The following is a 20,638-nucleotide window of genomic DNA, read 5'->3' as shown; positions in this document are numbered from 1 at the left end:
TTTGTTTTTGTTTTTCATATCAAAAATGCTACTTTTCTTTCTCATAGCTAGTTCCTACAACTTTGGAATTTACAGTATTTTCATATTTCCATAATGACACCTGCTGGTAGGAGAAGAATGGATGAACTGTAGGAATTTTATGCATCTAGCTATAGGCAGTCAGTCCAGTCTGAAACAACTAATGTTCCTGAACAAACAAAGAGTAAATCTCAATGACTCCAATTATTCAAGGACTAAAACTTTGACAAAATAAGTACTATTTCAGTGCTATCTTCTACTATAATGAAAAGGTATCACTATAATCTCCATCCAAAGCAAAACCGATGTAGGATAGTCATTATTAAGGGTCTTAATAATCGCCCTAGTTGCTTTGGCTCAGCGGTTAGAGTATTGGCCTGTGGACCAAAGAGTCCGGGTTTGATTTCGGCCCAGGGCACGTACCTCAGTGGCAGTTGGTCCCCGGCCCTGGTTGGGGTCATGCAGGTGGCAACCAATCAATATGTCCCTCTCACATCGATGTCTCTCTCTCTCTCTCTCTCTCTCCCTCCCTCCCTCCCACTCTGTTTGAAGATAAATGTAAAAATATCCTCGGGTGAGGATTTAAAAAAATCAAGTCACTTAATGTTAAGTATTTTTACTCTATTTGAGAGTTGGCATATAAACTATGACTATTTAAGAAATTAGCATTTTTTTAAACTCTTTCTGTTCTTTTATAAAATTAATGGATCAAGGTTTCAGTGGCCCAGAAGACAATGAATGGGGCATCTGTCTCAGTGGTAACCTGCACATCTTGCCATTTGTAAGAGCAAGTGAAAAAAGGCCGAAAGCCTGACCACGTCTGGAAATACTGCTGGAAGTTTAGTACTAAGTCTCCTTTGATACCCAAATAAGAGACATAGTCACTGTGACCGTTTGCTCAACACTGTAAACTTCAAGAGGGCCAGGATTGTGCCTGACTCACATTCTAAGTACTCAGCATGTTCCCTGGCACAAAGTGGGCATCATGAATATTTTTAAACAAACATGCATGTTTGTGTGTGTGTGTGTGTGTGTGTGTGTGTGTGTGTGTTTAGTGGCCAAATAGACTAGATTCTGGGGAGATTTTGTCCAGACACCAAGATGTTAACTAGATTCAATGGAGTCACTTTGGCAACACCTGAGTGAACTTTATTTATGTAACTCAGTAATTTTGAAAGCAGAAAAATTAACAAAGCCTCAAATACAGCATAGGTAAGCTGTATGCACTCAGGTTTCTTAAGAAATTAGGAGGTAAATATATAACTCATTATGACATGTATTACACAGACTCTTATTTAACCAACAACTCCTCGTCATTAGAAATCAGTCATATGTGCCAGTGACAAAAAGAGGCAGTCTCAGCACAGGCTTTCTTTCTAACCGCCTGCAGGTGCAAGTCCACCCTGGTCTTCACTCAGTTGACAGTCCACTTGGGATTGTTTTCTCTTTACAAGTATGTTAGCTTCTCAGACCTCCCTGGATGTGCTTCAGTTTGATTTCTTTCACACACAGAAGGAAAAGCTTATAGGCAAAGTGTGTGAAGAAGACTATTTTTGATTCCCTATTTCAGAAACATTCCCCTCTGTCAAAACAGCAGCACAGGGGACATAATTATAATGCCTATTAATCAAAAGTTGCAAGTTTTCTTTCAAAGAAGAAAACTCTTGGGGCACTTCAATATTTGTCCTTTTTACCCCTACTGTATGTGGACTATAAAACAATCAAATAAATATTATAAACACCTAATAGGCACCAGCCCTCATAGGCACTGGGAAAACAAGTATTTTTGGATTTTTCCCTCAAAGAAAAGAGTTCATTGTCCAGTATCACAGGCAGTAAGTAGCCTCGTCTGCTATGAGGACTAACACACCCTGAGAGCAAGTCAGTGTTTGCCTAACTTTGTTCCCACCCCACCTCACAGAGGCTACCTCTGTGCTCTGTGTACATGTGGCTGAAGCAAACGTATGGGGAAGATTGTGCTGCTCCAGGCAATATGCTTGTTAGGATGCCCCATAAATGGCAAAGCGCAGTTCCCAGATTCCTACATGTCATGTGAATTCAGCACCTGGCTTGTGTCTCTGTTCATCAATATTTTTTGATGGACAGATGAAGCTTTGTAGAAAACTGCAGTGATTCAGAATAATCTAATCCTTGGGCCAGAGCAAGTAAACGTGAATGTGTGACTGTGTGTGTGTGTGTGACTATGTGTGTGTGAGTGTGGTGGCAGACACACTAAATTGAAATTTTTGGCCCAATACTCTATACAGCTGATACAAGCACTTCATTCTTTGCTTTAAACCCAGGGAAATTTTCATTGTGATTTATTTTGTCTAGTGCTTTTTAAAAATAAGAATCAAGGGGAAACCCCAACTCTCTTTTTCTTTTTTAATTGTTTTTCTTTATTGATTTTTAGCTCTTCCTGCATGACCCCAACTGGGAATCAGGCCCACAACCTGGGCTTGTGCCCTGACCGGGGATCAAACCGGCGACCTTTTGGTACATGGGTCGATGCTCAACCACTAAGCCACACCAGCCGTTCCCAACTCTCTTTTTCATACCATTAAATCAAAATTCTTCTCCTGGGTCCCTGATTTAAGATAAACCTGCAAAACATTTGAAAAAGGTGGAGGATAAAAGGGAAATAATATTTATTGAGTGCTTATCACATGCTGAGCACTATGCTAAATGTTCCTTAACACAACAATAGTGGCAAAGTATTATCATCCAAATGTTGCATCTGAGGAAACCAAAGTTCAGAGGGGCTAAGAAACTTGCTGAAGGCACACAGCTGACAGGTGGCAGAATGAAGGTTTCTCCTTCCACGACAGCTTCTCCTCTACACGGGTATTCCCAGATGCTACTGCACATATCCACATGCGAGTGAAGGTATGGAACAGGGCAGATCTGGGTTTTATGGGGCCTAAAGCTTATACCAATTTTGTCTCCCTCTAAAGTCTAAAAGGAAAATAAAATACAAAATTTGTTACAAAATATTTATTGAGAATAAGTAAAGAATTTACACAAATTTTAAAAAAATTTTGAAGATGAAGAATATCACAAATATTTTCTTTCAATGTATTCTTTTGATTTTTATTAAGGACATGTCCTCCCAATCATACCTGAATTTTGATGTGAACAATAATTTTGAAAAAAAGAAAAACATACAAAATTAACCCGAAATTAAGGTATGCACAAGAAAATTCAAATATTCCTACACTGCATTGAGTTACATAATTGGATAATTGGGTTCCTCTTATAGTACATAGTGTGACTTATTGATGAGTGAGAGATTTTTCATCAGAACATTTATTTCTCAGGGCATTTCTCTTGCTTTGGTAGCAATTTTACACATCCTTTCCTCTGAAATCACCAAGCTTTGTCAGGACAAGATGCAATCGATACAATTAAACAAGACCCAGACTGGGATGCAGAAAATAAGTGATTTGTCACACAGACATGCTTGCTATACTGCCTATAGGCTGTGCCCTACAAACACAAGGATTCTGATAAAATCTATTCCATACAATTCACGTTAAAAAAAAGAAAAATATATGTAGTGAGTTTATAATTGTACACTTGGCATTACTAAGCATATTCCGAACAGGAGAGAACATATTTGGCTAGGTATCAATCTTCTGCTCACAATTTTATATCAGTTGAAGATAAGAATTTCCCACAGTTGAGTTTTTTAAGCCTTGCTTAAAACCTTTTTTATTCTCCACTACCCCTTACTTCCAGTGACAAGTGTCCTAGGGCTAGCTCTTATCCTTAAGACCTCTGTCCCTCACCTTTACTCACCATCCAGCTGGGTGAGTCATTCAGTGGGTGTAGGAGTATTCCTAGAAGCCATTCCTCACTCAGATGGCCACAAAAGGGACTGTAAGCTACATTAAAATATCCCAATAAACTACATGTATTCCCAATTCAACTTCTTCTTAGCCAGATCCAAAACCTGCCCATCACTCCGGTGCCAGCTAACAAACTGTGCTGGAGGAGTCAGAGTGGAAAGGGGTAGTCTTGAGTAACTGCATGTTTTTTATTTTATTTTTTTAGTGACTGTCTTAAAATATCTTGCTTTTGCAAAATTTGGAAACACATGATCACATGAATACACTGGTAGCGCCCTTGCAGAACCTTCATTAGATTGTGGAGACTGACCATTGATGTTGAATAGATTGTGTTATAGGAAAATACAACTGGAAGAGAAGCAATCCAAGAGCCAAAGGGACATTTAATGAGCCTAACAAAGTCTCTGGGTGCCCCTATCTATCAGACAAGACTTAGTTCAAAACAGACACAGAGTAAGAAAAGAAGAGTAAAGGTCCAGCAATCATCTATGTTTCCCTAATTTTAACAAACTACCATCACCCAGTGAAACTGAGAGTGTCTTACAAATGTTGCCTCCACAATTCACCCCAAAAAATCTTTGGAGACCAGGACAGTACAGTTCAATGATTAAGGTTATAGCCTTTGGGCCTATTTTTTTCTCCAGAGTGGTAGTTTCTTATCTTCCTCACAAATGTATAAAGGGTCCCTTTGTAGAAAAAGTTTGCAATACTATTGTCCCGTGAATTATTTTTAAGAGCCTGATATGGACTGGAAGGTTGCTGTTGTTGTCTTTCTTTCCCCTCTTATCAGCTCATCAAAGCTTACATGTCTAGTTTCAGGGAAGGCAAATTGGTTTTCATCAAGGATTAAAAAAATAAATATGCTCCCTCACAGAAAGACTGTGAGGTCCCTTTATTCCATTAGATATTGCCTGTAGAGTTATCTTTCAAAGGAAAATATCCATTAATTTCAGCTCCAAATGACACACAAAATTGACCCCTTAGGACGTGAGGCCTTCATTTATATGTCTTATATAAACAACTGCCTCTTTCCTCTCCTGCTACCTGAATTGGGTAGGATGGACCAGGGAGCTTGTGAATGACTCTCTTCCCAGACATAGATGGTCTCTAGACAAGTCCCACAATATTGCAGCCTTCTCCTACCCCTTAAGCCCAAACGCATAACATAGACTTTTCTGATAGTCATGAGGTTGAAAAAAAAAGTTCTTTGCCATCCTTGCTTAGACTAAGCTCAACAACAAAATCATATCACAGATTCTCTTGTCATAATGCTGTCTCACAAAAGAAAGGGAACACAAAATTTAGTTACTGGCTACCACATGTGCCAGGAACTTTCATGTATTCTTCATACATACCTTTTTGAAGTAAATACAATTATTTATACCTCATGGATAAAGGAACTGAGGTTCAGAGAAATTAAGACATTTTCCCCAAGATCTCACAGCTGTAAAGAGTCCTGAGCAGTATTAAAACAGAAGACATCTGACATCTAGTGAAGTGGTACCCACAGCATAACGTGAAGAGACCATGGGCTTTGGACTTAGCTCCTGTGTCTGCACATAAAAGTGGTGTGACCTGAGACACATGATGGTGCCCCTTTGCTCATCATAAAATAGGTGTAAAAATAGCACCAGCTCAGCTCTGACCATTGTGGCTCAATGGTTAGAGTGTTGGCCCAAACTGAAAGGTCTCCAGTTGGATTCCTGGTCAAGGGCATGTGCCTGAGTTGCAGGTTTGCTCTCCTACCGCAGATGGGCTGTGTGTAGGAGACAACCAATCAATGTGTCTCTCTCACATCAATGTTTCTCTCTCTCTCTCTCCCCTCCCTCCCTTCCTTCCACTCTCTCTAAAATTCAATGGAAAAAAATATGTTCGGGTGAGGATTAACAAAAAAAATTTTTTTTAAATAGCATCAGCTCAGAGGTACAAACACTGAATGAATTCTGGATGTAAAAGACCAGCACTTAAAACATATTCAGTAATTTTTGTTCCTTTCCCTTCCTTTCAAGCTTCTTGGAGGCAGAGGCCACATCTTTTTTTCTAATTTAGCACTTGCTCAGCCCTTAGAAAGTATCTGTGAAAATGAACCCTGTCATGTTCAGTCCTTTTTGGTGAGAGCTGACATGGTATTTTCCAAAGCAACACTGGCATCCTTATGCCCAAAATATTAAAATTCTCATTTCAACAGATTGATTGGATGACCTACCTCACATGACCATGCAAATGAAGTAGGAAATGGGTGGAGAAAGCATTTTGCAATTTATTAAACGATCAGTTCCAGCATCCCTTTTTTTATTAAAAAATATTTTAAGCCAGTAGAATGCAAGGTGAAACAATCATTAAGTTATCAAATAAGCATTCAGAGCAGCATGCCTCTACGAGAGGCATGAAAGACTAGTAGGCCAGGATTACGTCTGATCCAGCCAGGCCTGGCTTCTAAGATTCCAAACCAGCTGCTCAGACACAAACATAAGCACATGAATGCTGAAGGCAGCCCTAAATGAAGGCTACACTAGTATAAGAAAGAGAGTTCGGCCTACAAATATACATGTTGGCAAGAATTGGTTTATTTCTCTCCATTTCCCCTTCAAACATCCTAGTTTAAGCCATCATTATTTCTAGCCTAGAATTCTGCAATAGCTTCTCTCTGATCTCCTGTTCCTGCCTCTTTCATCCATTCTCACACAGCAGCCAGATTTTTAAAATTAATTATTTAATTCATTTTTGTTACAGATATTTCTCCTTCCACCCCCCCCCCGATTTCCCCCTCACCCTCCCTCTCCACCTTGTCCCCAGCCTTATTGTCCATGTCCATTGTTCATGCATACATGCATATAAATTCTGTGGTTTATCTCTCCCCCACCATCCCCTCTCCTGGGGATTGTCAGTCTGTACCCCTCTTCCATGTCTCTGGGACTACCCCATTCCTCAGACTATTATGTTCATTATATTCCACAAATAAGTGAGATCATATGATACTTGTCTTTCTCTGTTTGGCTTGTTTTGCTTAGGATAATACTCTCCAGGTCCCTCCATGTCATCTCAAAGGATAAGAGATCTTTCTTTCTTACACTTGCATAGAATTCCATTGTGTATATGTATCATGGCTTTTTTATCCACTCATCTACTGATGGACAGTTGGGTTGTTTCCAGATCTTAGCAATTAAAAATAGTGCTGCTATGAACATGGGGGTACATATATTCTTTCTGATTGTGTTTCAGGCCTCATAAGGTATATTCCTAGAAGTAGGATCACTGGGTCAAATGGCAGTTCAATTTTTAATTTTTTGAGGTAACACCATATTGTTTTCCATAGTGGCTGCACCAGTCTGCATTCCCACCAGCAGTGTACTAGAGTCCTCTTTTCTCCACACCTTTGCCAACACTTGTTGTTTGATGATTTGTTGATGGCGGCCATTCTGACATGTGTGAGGTGATACCTCATTGTTGTTTTGATTTGCATCTTTCTGATGATTAATGATGTTGAGCATTTTTTTGTATGTCTCTTGGCCATTTGTATGTCCTGTTTGGGGAGGTATCTACTTAGATCCTCTGCCCATTTTTTAATTGTGTTCCTTGTCTTACTTCTGTTGAGTTGTATAAGTGCTCTATATATTTTGGAAATTAACCCTTTATCTGATGTATCGTTGGCAATTATGCTCTCCCATATAGTGGGTTTCCTTTTCATTTTGATGGTTTTTTCTTTTGCTGTGCAGAAGCTTTTGAGTTTGATGTAGCCCCATGTGTTCAATTTTCCTGTGTTTCTCTTGCCTTAGGCATTGTATCAGTGAAAATTCTGCTGCGTGTAATGTCTAAAATTTTTTAAAAACACAAATCTGACCATATCAGCCCCCTGATGACCCACAGTCCTTAGAATCAAAACTAAACTCTTCCTTATGGCCTGGAAGGCTTAATGGCATCTGGCTTCTGCTTGCCTCTATAGTGAGTGAGTGAGTGAGTGAGTGAGTGAGTGAGTGAGTGAGTGAATGAACCAAAAAACAAACAAGTGAATAAGAGAGATATAGCAATGCATTACCTATCTAGGATGAAGCGCAGAATGTCTCTCATAAGACGGGTGACTGTTATTGCTCTCACTTAACATTTATGGAGTCTTGAGCACACTGCGATATGTACAGAAAAACTAAAGTAATTCAACCTCTGTACTGTAAGAGCTATATATCACAGTAGGTGGTTTTCCAGACACAAAAGGAAGGAAAGGGTCTTACTTGGTTACATTTGTTTCATTCTCTTTTTTCTTCTTCAGACTTATACAGAGACAATGGTGGACATACAGCCATGAACAGTTGTGAGAAAGAAACTAGGAATGCTAAGGAAAAGTAGATAAACTCCTAAGAGGAAAAGAGAGAAAGAAATTGGTTTTAAAAAAAAAAGATAAGGAATGAAGCAAAGAGGTCAGAGAAGGGAAGAAGCAATGAGGAAGAAAGGGGAAATCCATCTCTCTCTGCCTGAAACCGCCATTTGACTAGGACTCGTTTGAAAAAACATAAATTAAGGTGAGTTCCTGTGACCTCAGACAGAATTGTGACCATTCCAGAATGGACTGCAGTACCTAGAAGAGTTCGTAAGTACACTCGGCTCTCTGGGTGGATAGACAGAAGGCAAGAGCACAGTTGGTTAATATTCTACCGTTACTACCTTCACCTCCATTTCTTAAAATGATTTTCCCACCAATCCCCAAATATCTACAGACATTGACTGTACAAGACCAACATTGCATGAGAAAGGAAGTATGAGATGAGTAAGCCTTCTTCCATTCTCCCTGTGCCCTTTCTCACAGGATTTTGTAGTCATCAACCACTAAAGTGAGAGGAGCAGACTGTAGGTATTTTAGCTCTTTAAATAATCCCATTGTTCCTTCCTTTTTCTAAACTACTAAATTATTGTAAGTATATGTATCATGTACTGCCTTATCTCAATATTTAAGAGTGCCTTCTCACCTGGTCAGTGTGGCTCAGTTGATTAAGTGTCATCCCATGTACCAAGAGGTCAACAGTTCAATTCCCAATAAGGGCAAGCTCAATCCCCATTGGGGGCATGCAGGAGGCAGCCAATCAATGATTCTCACATCAATGTTTCTATCTCCCTCTCCTTTCCTCTCTCTCTAAAAAATCAATAAAACATATTTTTTATGCCTTCTCTCTTAAACAATTAAAAGTTTCTAGAGAATAAAAACTGTGCATTCCCTCTTTCATTTGTATTCCCCAGCACTCAGCACAGAGTCAGAAACATAACAAGCATTTAAGAAAAACTCATCACTAAATATGATTCAGTTCTTTACTATCTTCAAAAATCCTCTCTCAAGGGCATAAGAATTTATAGTCTGACATTGAAGAAGAAACTGATAAGGAATTGAGCTAAAATGTCAACAGTAATCTCAATAAATCAGTGCACGCAACTTCCTCATCTGTATAGCTGGTCTACCACAATAAAAAACATTCTGATAGTCCAGGATATGAGCAGTACTAATAATAGTTCATCCCGTTGCCATGTAAACACTGAGGAGCTAGCCCATCAAGAGATTTGTTGGAAATGCTGATCCAATTTTAAAAATAAAACTTCCTTTTCTTTTCAAGAGCAATTTTCCAGGTTAATACAAATATGCAAGAATACTAAGGCCCATCAAGGCTTCCAGAAGTCTTGTAAATTCATTAGCTGGATGTCCCAAACTCTTTTTACACTTGTGAGGACTGAACGAATTGTTACTGCTGTTGCGGATCTACTAAATTGTCAAAAATGCAGCAGAATCTAAGGTTGTAATGATCACTTCTTGGACCCATGACAGGAACCATGAAATGATGGAATTCTCTCCCCTCAGCATCTCTCTTGACCCAGCACACCAGCCCAAGCAGCCTCAATCAAGCAGAGTGAAAACTTGAGATGAAGCCTTTTTCCCATATCTAGGCTAAGGCATTCTTATATCCCACAAAGAGCTACTGAAAAGACCAAATTCTAAATCAGACTATGAAACAGGTTACATTTGTCTTCAGTGACACCTAAATCCTCTTTGCAGGAGTTATCCCCATTGTTTCTATCATCGCATCCCCAACAAAGCTATCATTCTAGGATGTTCATGCTAAGTCGAGCTGCCAAAGTTCCATTCTCTGAGCCTACTGCTGGCCTGCCTTCCACAGGTGTTGTTATATTCTCAGGACCTTTCTTCCTCCAACTTCCTTCTCTGTTAACACTTGGAAGTCTATTATCTTACTCCTCCTGAACCCTTTTTTCTTAGTTCCATAGATGATAACTGCTTAGTTAGTCTGACAAACTCACCTAAACCAATGTGCTAATGCTCCAAAGGAACATATTTGAATTTTAGCAGGGCCCTACTAGAGTAATGGCGTCAATCACAATCATGGGGAAATTTTCAGACCTCATTGTTAATTGACTAGATTTGGGAGCCTGAGAGAAAAACTGCTCCTTATCATACTTCCTTGCTTTTCTCTCTGAGTGCCCACTTAACAAATCTCTCTCACTCTTTTTTAAATATGTTTTTTATTGATTTCTCTTTTTCTTTTTTTTTTTTTAATCTTTATTGTTGGATGTAAAATGTATTACAGATGTTCCACATTTTTCCCCCATTGACCCCCTCCTCCCCACTCCCACCCCCCTCCCACCTTTTCCCACACTATTGTCTGTGTCCATTGGTTATGCATATAAGTTCTTTGGTTTATTTCTTCCCACCCCCCCAACCCCTTTCCCTTTAAGGTTTGTCAGTCTAGCAATGAATTTGTGCTTCTTAATCCCTTCACCTTTTTCACCCATTCCCCCAAACCCCCTCCCAACTGGCAACCAACAAAATGTTCTCTGTATCTATGAGAATGTTTCTGTTCTACCTGTTCATTTTGTTTGTAGATTCCATTGTTGATAGATATGTATTCATTGCCATTTTGTTTGTTCATACATTTTATCTTTTTCTTCAAAGAGACCCTTCATCATTTCACATAACGGTTTGGTGGTGATGAACTCCTTTAACTTTTTCTTGTCTGGGAAAGTTTTTATATGGCCATCGATTCTAAATGACAGCTTTGCAGGATAGAGTAATCTTGGTTGTAGGTTCTTGCTTTTCATCACTCTGAATATTTCTTGCCACTCCCTTCTGGCCTGCAAAGTTTCTTTTGAGAAATCAGCGGACAGCCTAATGGGAATTCCCCTGTAGATAACTAGCTGCCTTTCTCTTGCTGCTTTTAAGATTCTCTCTTTGTCTTGAACCTTTTGCATTTTGACGATGATGTGTCTTGCTGTGGGCCTCTTGGGGTTCATCTTGTTTGGGACTCTCTGTGCTTCCTGGACTTGTATGTCTGTTTCCTTCACCAAGTTAGGAAAGTTTTCTGCCATTATTGTTTCAAACAGGTTTTCGATTTCTTGTTCTTGCTCTTCTCCTTCTGGTACCCCCAAGATACGAATTTTGGCACGCTTGAAGTTGTCCCAGAGGCTCCTTACACTATCCTCATTTTTTTGGATTCCTTTTTTTTTGCTGTTCTGATTGGGCATTTTTTGCTTCCTTATATTCCAAATCGATGGTTTGCTCCTTGGATTTATGTACTCTGTTATTGAAGCTGTGTAAATTATTCTTTATTTCAGTTAATGCCTCCTTCAATTCTAACTGTGCATCCATGATTTCTAATTGGTCCTTTTTTATGCTCTTGAGGCCCTCCCTAAGTTCACTGAGGTTCTCACTAAGTTCACTGAGCATCCTTATAAACAGTATTTTGAACTCAGTATCTGTTAGGTTGCTTATCTCCACTTCGCTTAGTTCTTTTCTTGGGGTTTTGTTCTGTTTTTTCATTTGGGACCTGTTTCTTTGTCTCCTCATTTTGGTTGCCTCCCTGTGTCTGTTTCAGTGTATTACTTAGAGTTATGGGGCTCGCTTAGACCAGATGCTGCTCATTTGAAAGAATTTAGGAAAAACCTGAAGCAGGATCCAAGACAGGCCAATCCTATGGTTAAGCAAGTGGCAACAGCTTGGGTGGGCTTGAAAGTTGGGTGGGGTGGGGTGGGGTGGGGTGGGGTGGGGTGGGGTGGGGTGGGGTGGGACGGGGCAGGGCCTCAGGGGTTAACCAGGTTGGGGCTACCAGTGTGAGCCAGGTTCCTAGAGTCCCAGATATGGCGGCTGTCTGCCGCCCCAGGGAAGGGCTCACCAAAGGAACAAAGGCCTCTGACAGCACATTTGTCCAGGAGAAAGCCCCCTCTCCAGCCCTTGCTCCAGTGCCAAACAGCTCAGTTCTTCCCTGTATGTCTCTGGTGCCCCTCGAGCTGCCTCCCTTCCAGGCTTAAAGGGAGAGAGTCCGATCAGTCCATGTGCGGGCCCCTTAGGGAGCTGCCTGGGGCTCCAGCCGCCAGCTTCCCTGAGCCTCAGTTCCCGTTGGTTTTTCCAGCCAGAAGTTATGGGGACTTCTCTTCCTGGCACTGGAACCCTGAGTAGGGCATCTGGTGTGGGACGAGGACCCCTCAGTCCTCAGGAAGGACCTTCCCAGCCGCGGGAGCCTCCTGATTTTTATCCACCAGGCTTGGGTGTGGGACCAGCCAGTTGCGCTGCTGCCGCCCCTCCTACCAGTCTGGATGTGACTGCTGCTTTAATTCCGTAGTTGTAGGACTTCCATTCAGCTTGATTTCAGGCTTTTTTGAATGATGGTTGTTCTGTAGTTTAGTTGTAACTTTGATGTGGTTGTGGGAGGACACAATACCGCGTTTACCTATGCCGCCATCTTGACCGGAAGTCTGATTTTTCTTTTTTTTAAGAGGAAGGGAGAGAGATATAAACATCAGTGTGAGAGAGAAACATCGATTGGCTGCCTCTTGCATTCCCCTTACTGAGGATCAAGCCTGAAACCCCAGCATGTGCCCTGACCAGAAATCCAACTGGAACCTCTCAGTCCACAGGATGATGTTCAATCCACTGAGCTACACCGTCTGGGCAACAACTCTTTTTCAATCTGTCACTTCCCTGGGTCTTTCCTGGATCCATTTCAACAAGCCCATTTAACCACTGCATAAAACCATAAAACACCTTAAAATTCCCAAGAAAAGCTAATATAGTTGAAAAAAGATTTCTGCAGGCATTTAGGCACATGTAACTGGAAGAGATTGCTAGTACCTTTCTCCTCCATACCCACACAAAAATTTTTAATCCTATCTCTGTAAGTATGAACCTGGGACCTTCCAGAAGCTAAATAAATTATCTATCCAGTACCATTTAGGTTAAGTGGCTTAATGTTCTCACCAGATCGGAATAGGCTAGACAACAAAAAGTGGGTGGGGGTGAGTGTGTATTTTTATTTCTTTCATGAGCCCTATTCTCTGTGGATTGGTTGTTTCTAAAACTATACACACTCTAAGCTTTAACTGCTTGAGTAATTTTTGTCTTGTGGTATATTGTTATTCATTTTCAATCATGCAACTCAAAAATGACTTAGAGGATTACAAGAACATAGTATAAAGTTTCTAATACAATTCAATGGCCCTTATGTAAAAACATGAACACCATCAACTGCTGTTATCCTATGCAATGGCAGAAAACTGTCAAGCTCAATTATGTGAAAATGCAAGAGAACTATTTAGACAAGTTCCTCACCAAACCTTTCCATTGCTCATACAATAGAGTATGCTTAAGATCAAGACTCTAATGACATTAAATCCGTTTTCTGTTTATAAAACATGCTAAAAAATCCTGTATATTAGGATAAACATTACAATAGCTATTCCTGGGAAGAAGATCACAGAAGTCACTTGCCAATCAAAATTTGTGCATTTCATGTAAAGCTAGAGAAAATTATTAAGGCAAATTTACTACTGAAGAGTGATTTAAGAATGGGAAATGCTTGAGACACACATCCCCCAACCCCTAGTCGTTGGTCCTGTTTTATTAAATGTAATCCACTACCTTATATACTTATTCACTTGAGGTTTTGGAAAACTATCAGATTAACATTGGGCATATAGTAAATGCACACAAAAAAGTGTTCAATGACTGAATGAATATACTAAGATATACTAAGGAGGTCCAATAAATGTCGAAAACTTAGAACCATAACATATGGAACCATATCTCACTTTCTTCAAAACTGCTGTTACTACTCTGCTTGTTAATTACTCTCCTTAAGGTAATTTCTCTTTTTGAAATGTTTTAAGGCAGTGGTTCTCGACCTTCCTAATGCTGTGACCCTTTAATATAGTTCCTCATGTTGTGGTGACCCCCAACCATAAAATTAATTTTGTTGCTACTTCATAACTGTACTTTGTTACTGTTATGAATCGCCCTCGGAAATATGTGTTTTCCAACGGTCTTAGGCGACCCCTGTGAAAGGGTCGTTCAAACCCCAAAGTGGTCGTGACCCACAGGATGAGAACTGCTGTTTTAAGGCCTTTATTTTTCCAGTAGTGAATTAAATGTTGGCTAAGCACCTGCACATCTATACCATTTAGATATAGCATAATTTTTCCTATTTCATAGGTTTCATAAAACACAAAGGTAGTACAATCCTGTCAGTGTTATTACCAGTCAAGGAAATAAGTCATGAGCTTCTGCCCTGGCCGGTTTGGTTCAGCAGTTAGAGTGTTGGTCCTCAGACTGAAGAGCTGCAGGTTTGATTCCAGTCAAGGGCACGTACCTCAGTTGCAGTTAAATCCCCAGCCCTGGTCAGGAACTTGCAGAAGGCAACTAGTCGATGTAAATCAATGTTTCTCTCTCTCTCTCCCTCCTACTCTATCTGAAGATGAATGGAAAAATATCCTTGGGTGAGTACTTAAAAAAACTCATGAGATTCCTGCTTTAGTTTATCTTACATTCTGCTTCATAGCCCAAGCAGGTTTCATAACGAACATCTCCATAAGCTGGGGCCTCAAATTCTTTATTTTTAAAATACAAATGATTTGAGCAATATCACTATGATTTAGAAATGTTTTTCTCCCTGTTGGTCTCTTCTATGATCTCCTCTGGGTGTCATTCAATTAGATGACTTCTCACTTTTTCACAAATAGCCTGTTTTTATAAAAGTTTGAAAAAGGACTATAAAATGTTTTCACTGTCAATAGAGAAAATAATGGATTGCTTGAGCCAGACACAGCTCCCCACAGAGCTAACCTTTTGATCCTGGAATCTTTTCATGCACTTAACTCTTCTCTAGAGTCAATGGAAGTGTTGTGTATGCAAGGGCAGTAGGATCAAGTTCAGTCTCTTCTTTAGTACCCTGTAGCCAAATGGGACAGCCAGCTGAATCTGGTTTAAAAAAAAAAAAAAACTTTCCTCATGCTTTGAAGTTTTGGGGGCAGTATAATAATATCAGAATTTGTAGGAGGTTATTTTGCATAATCCCTAATAAGATATTCTTATGGCTTCAAAAAGTTAGTGGAATAAGAGGAGCAAGAACCTCCAGTACTCATGAAGTATTTTTATTAAGTTCTATCCCATTGGGCAGAAATAACCCAAAATGTATTCCAGAAAGATAAAAAATTATAGGACCATCCAGACAAGAATGTACCTAAAACTATTCCTTATAGATAGATTTCTACCTTATTTTTTTAAAAAAAGAGATAAATATAATATCCCTCAAATAATAGTCTTTACATAAAGTGAAATGGTGGTTTCCAGAGACTTGGGAGAGGGAGGAAGGGGGACTTATTGTTTAAGGAGTATGGAGTTTCAGTTTTGCAAGATGAAAAGAGTTCAGGAGTTGGATGGTAGTGAGGACTGCACAATGTAAATGTACTTAATGCCACTGACCTACACACTTAAAAAAAGTTAAAATGGTAAATTGTATGTTATGTATATTTTAACCACAATTTAAAATATATAAAAATAAAAATTCTCAAGTATCCAAATGCTTACACAATTTAGAATCAACAAAATTAGAATTGTTAACTGGACAATTTCTGTATGGTTTGCATTCACTTGTTCTTTCTTCCCTCGAAATAAGTACAAAATACTCTGATGAACACAAAGAAGCTTGCTAGAGGATTCTATAATTTGTAAGTGGATTAAGTATCTCTGTGCCTAATCCAACTATTTGAATTGAAACAAGGCACTCTTTACTTTAGAATCCTTATCACTCTAACCCCACAAATACTCACTAATGAGGCCAGAGGGCTGAGAAGGTGACTTGCATTGCCAAGTGGAAAAGAGGGCTGGAGAAGGAGAAAGGAAAGGGGCGTGTCACAGAAGCCACAGAATCTCTCCACTAGAAGCCTGTTCACTTCATTGTTATCAAGGAACTGAATTTCATTTTCTGGCATTTTGACCTGGAAATGAAGAATTTAAATTAATGCCACTGGATATAACTATTTTTAATAATAAGCATTTTATTATCAGTTTATGGAAGGGTACTAAAACCCATGTGGTTTATTCATATTGGGAATCCAGCAGCATCTTGGGTCTGAAAAATAAAGTGTCCTCACTAAATAAGTGATGGTCTCAACACTAAATGAGAGGTTAGGAATAACTTTCTGGTTAAATACACACACACACACACGTGCACACACAAACACAACACGATGAAGCTGAAACAAACAGAAGAAAAGTGAGCAATGTATTCAGTAGCTGGTAGTCAAGTGTCACTTTAATACAAATGAATAATTAATTTTCCCCATTTTTTGGAATCCAGATATTGGACAACCTAATCTGTGCTCCAAACAACAGTTGCCTCTTTAACAAATCTCTTTAAACTTTAGTAGTGGTCCTCAGACAAAAAGAAACTACACTAAGAGGTAAAATCTCCAAATTCTCTTCTTTGCTACCTCTGACAAGTGAGATGTATGACTCCACATATTCACTTATCAATCTACCCAACTAAAAGAAGTATTTTGTCACCCGTTTGGGATATTTATGGGATTATAAAATTAAATGACTTCAGCAGGACAAAACAGGTCTCTGGTGTTTAAGAGAAAACCACTGGACAAAGAACAAGTAATGCATAATGGCCAATAAACATGCGGAGAGATATTTAGCTTTGTTTGTAATGTAAACAATGCAAATAAAACCAGTACACTGTTTTTTGTTTTTTGTTTTCTATCAGAATGGCAAATTCTAAAAGACTGACAACAATGAGAGTGAGAAGAGAATGTGTGGAACAGATATCTTTGTATATTGTTGATGATAAGCATAAACTGGTACAACCTGAGCATAAGTTTAGCAACTCAGCAAGTTTATCACTGTCAAACTGTTAAATTTTTGTACCTATGACCCAGAAATTCCACTTCTAAGAAGTTTCTTTAAACAGATCGTTGTACATGTGAACAAAGAAGATGCAAAAGGATATTCACTGCAGTGTAATTTACAATAGTAAAAAAAATGAAAATAAATCATGTCCATAAATAGAAGATTAGTTAAATAAGTCATTGCTCATTCATTCATCAGCTATTGGTTGAGGGCCTACTGAGTGCCAGGCATTATTCTATACATAATATACATAGTGCATCCATTAAAATAATTATGTAGATCTCTAGTTATTAGTACAAAAATAGAGTACAAGCCAGTTCATATAGTATTATCTCATTTATGTAAAAATGCGTATTTATTCATATATATTTATATGTGAATACACACACACACACACACACACACACACATTGAGAGACATCTATAAGGAGGATCACCAATGTGTTATATATTTAAGTGGTTATCTCTGGGACGTTTTTGTTGTTAATCTCTATACTTTTCTATACTGTTTAAATATTTTTACAACAAAGCTATGTCATTTTTATAATCTAAAAATATTAAGGGTATATTCACTCTGAAGAGATGAAAAGAGAACCATTGGTACAATCTAATCATATTAATGTGCGGAAGAAAATACCAGACAGCCGCAGGATTCCAGAAATCCAGCTGCACTTCTAAAAAGTAAGACACAAAAGCAGATGCTTGCCCACAAGGATGAGGTAAATAGGGATGAAGAATAACAATTTCATAGAACTCAAGTGCACACTGCAGCTGAACGTACTCTAGTAAACTGGAAATCCAAGCCAACAAAGTCCCCAAAGACAGCAAAGCCTAAAAACTAATAATAATAAACATATTATACACAGGGCTTTTATATAACTTGGATGTTTATTTGCATTGAAATCTTGGTGCTTTAACAGTTTATAATGTTGCTTTTAACTCTACATATCACTGTTTTTTCCTTTAAAAATGTTTTCCCATGAACTTTTCCATTCCTTTAATCCTAGTAGACAGTTTTTAGTCTGAGCAGGTGGGGAATGCATAGCTTGGTTAAAAAGTTAAAATGCACTGGGTTTTATCTGATTTATGATTGTCTTAGATAAAGTATCAAGTGCATATCAATAACATAATCATCATCCAAATTAATTCCTTTTTCTGCCATAATGAGTAGAATCAACAGGATATGAATCATAAAGACACAGAGAAACTGTGACACAGAATGATATACCAGAACTCATGCTAGAAATTCTCCCATGATACTAATGAGTCTCAATACAGTATATGAATAATAAGAGGACAGAAACATATAACCACATCAGATCTTTTTACTGTTAGGAACTAATGTTCAAACATTTCTCATGTTAAATGTATGGAGCAATTCTTTAAAAGTCTGGGTTTCTATTGTGAAAGGGTACTGAGTATTCAATTTTGAATATATTTTTAGTTTTTGTCATGTTGTTGTTTATTCTTGCTGGGTTACTTTAGTTTTTATGCCTTGTACTATGTACACATCATAAAACATCAAATTTATGAAATTTTGTCTTTAAGATAGAATCAAACCTTGCATTCACAGTTTTTATGATAAAAACTGAAAACGAAACTTGAAGACATTTGGTTAAGTCAAATAGAACAAACAAAACAGTCTGGTGTCTTTTGTCAGGCAGCTTTGAGTTCTGAACAGCCAGCTCTCTTGGCCACATAGAAATCTTAAGAAGAAGTGTGTGTGTGCACATGTGTAAAACTCTATCATAGATGCAGAAGCTGCATCAAACATTCTAACTTTGCTCCTTTCAAAAATTGTTTCAAGGAATCAGGATAACCTGCCAGTAGATTTTTAAAAGATGAGAAAATATTCCATCATATATGACCTTTCTGATTGGAGAGAGGGCACATACAGTCTTACTGACAGAACCCATGCTTCAGGCTGCCATTGCTGGCAAAGCTGAAAGAGTTGTTCATTGTTACCTGGGCCGGAAGCATCAAACTCTCTCTGGTTTCTTGCCCATACTTCCCCATTTGTTATATTCTTTAGATGAAAAATCCAACTTCAAGCAGTCTGCTGGTGTTCCTAAGAATAAATCAAGTTTTACATACCTGAATGTATTGCAAGAACAAAGAAAATTTAGGAAGCCCTAAGAATATCAGACTGACCGACTAATTTTTTGTATGTTGACCAGGTTAATATGAAGAAGTCCATTACCCCAATTGAGAAAGAAAAAGGTAACAGTTCAGGTTTCTGGGCTTTACATTAATAGTTCAAAGCTAGATAGCAGGGAAGGGAATGAGCACAAGTCCCCTCCTTGTCTGCCAAAGCACGTCCTTGCTGCGGTTGCTTCTTTATGAACCTTTGTTAATGGAGCATTAAAGGAAATGACTAAAAAAGAAAGAATACACCATGTTCGTTAATTTGATGCTGCACAGTAAAATGTTACTTTCATTTTCTTTAATGACATTTTTGTAGAATGATGTCAGAAATAAAGTTTAAAACACAGTTTTAACCTCAAAACTTCTTAAAATAGTTGAAAGAGAAATACTCTAGGCTAAAAAGTGCAGTAGTATAATCTTTCATCTTAACTGTTCAGGAACAAAGGGTTTTACATTTGGTTTAGTGTGTGAGTGTTTTCATCATCAGCAATTAGTATTGAATCAATCCCTCCCTGTGATTCTATTGCAATAATTACGTTTGAAGTGACCAAGAATGTTTTATTAGCCAGTATTCAAGTTATTAGTACTTAAAACTGAATAAATATTGTCAAATCTCTTAGGTTATGTATAAATGGTGAAATAAAAGTTTTAAAAAGTGAAAAGCTCACTTCGGTAGAAAGTATTGTACTAACAACTTATTTAACAAAATAACACACTGAGTTTTTTTTAAACATGATTTTACTTAAATTCTTGCACCAATATTTACAATAATATATTTATTACTGTCATGGCAATATAATTTTGGGATTATTAATAAGGGTAGAAAAGTCATCTCTGGGGAATTTAATGAATAAACTGAACTACCAAGTAAAATAGAAACAGACTCATAGAGAGCAGGCCTTAGCTCAGTGGAGGGGTGGGGAGTTGGGGGGAGGAGTGATTGAGCAAAAAAGAAAAAAAAAAAGAGAGAACTAATGGACAACAGGAGGGTGGGTGGAAGTGGAAGAGGGCATAGAGGGGATAAATGATGATAGAAAAATAAATAAAGCAAAAAAAATATTCCACACAAGTCTAAAATCCTACAATTCTAAACAGTTTATTAATAAGAGCTAAATGACACACTTCTTCAGAGACATATAGTTCTATCTCAAAAGCTTGAAGGAAGGAGTTTTAATGAACACACAGAATCTAAATATTTTTAAAGGAAAATGTATTTTTTTCTTCAAAAAGAAAAGAAATTAAATGACCCTTTACATTTTATAGACCTTACCCTTATTCACTCAGAATTCTCTGAAGGAAGCCATGTATGTTTTAGCCTGTGACAAGGCTGTACTCTTTACCTTCTTCCCACCCTAGTCCCATCACTACTTCCCACCAAATAACAATTAGAACCAATAAAACTAAGCCTGTGGCAAAGTGAACACTGGCTCAGCATCTGCTGAAACAATCAAAGGCA

At 38.3% G+C, this 20,638-nt stretch overlaps 1 long non-coding RNA gene across 2 annotated transcripts in view; it reads right to left on the bottom strand.

The window, feature by feature from the left end:
• The window catches only part of LOC118622912, a 63,805-nt gene that overhangs the window by 12,538 nt on the left and 30,629 nt on the right, over positions 1-20,638 (bottom strand). The window contains exons 3-4 of one of the 2 annotated variants that reach the window (XR_004958160.1): positions 19,003-19,105; positions 15,954-16,121 (exon numbers count right to left, since the gene is read on the bottom strand). This is a non-coding gene — a long non-coding RNA (uncharacterized LOC118622912). The remainder of the gene's footprint in view (positions 1-15,953; positions 16,122-19,002; positions 19,106-20,638) is intronic. The other variant, XR_004958161.1, reaches the window with a different exon arrangement.

The sequence above is a fragment of the Molossus molossus genome, unplaced genomic scaffold (genome assembly GCF_014108415.1).
Source record: "Molossus molossus isolate mMolMol1 unplaced genomic scaffold, mMolMol1.p scaffold_m16_p_9, whole genome shotgun sequence".
NCBI classification, from domain to species: domain Eukaryota; kingdom Metazoa; phylum Chordata; class Mammalia; order Chiroptera; family Molossidae; genus Molossus; species Molossus molossus.
The sequence above is the reverse complement of the archived record's forward strand: the minus strand, read 5'-3'. Positions and strand labels throughout refer to the sequence as shown.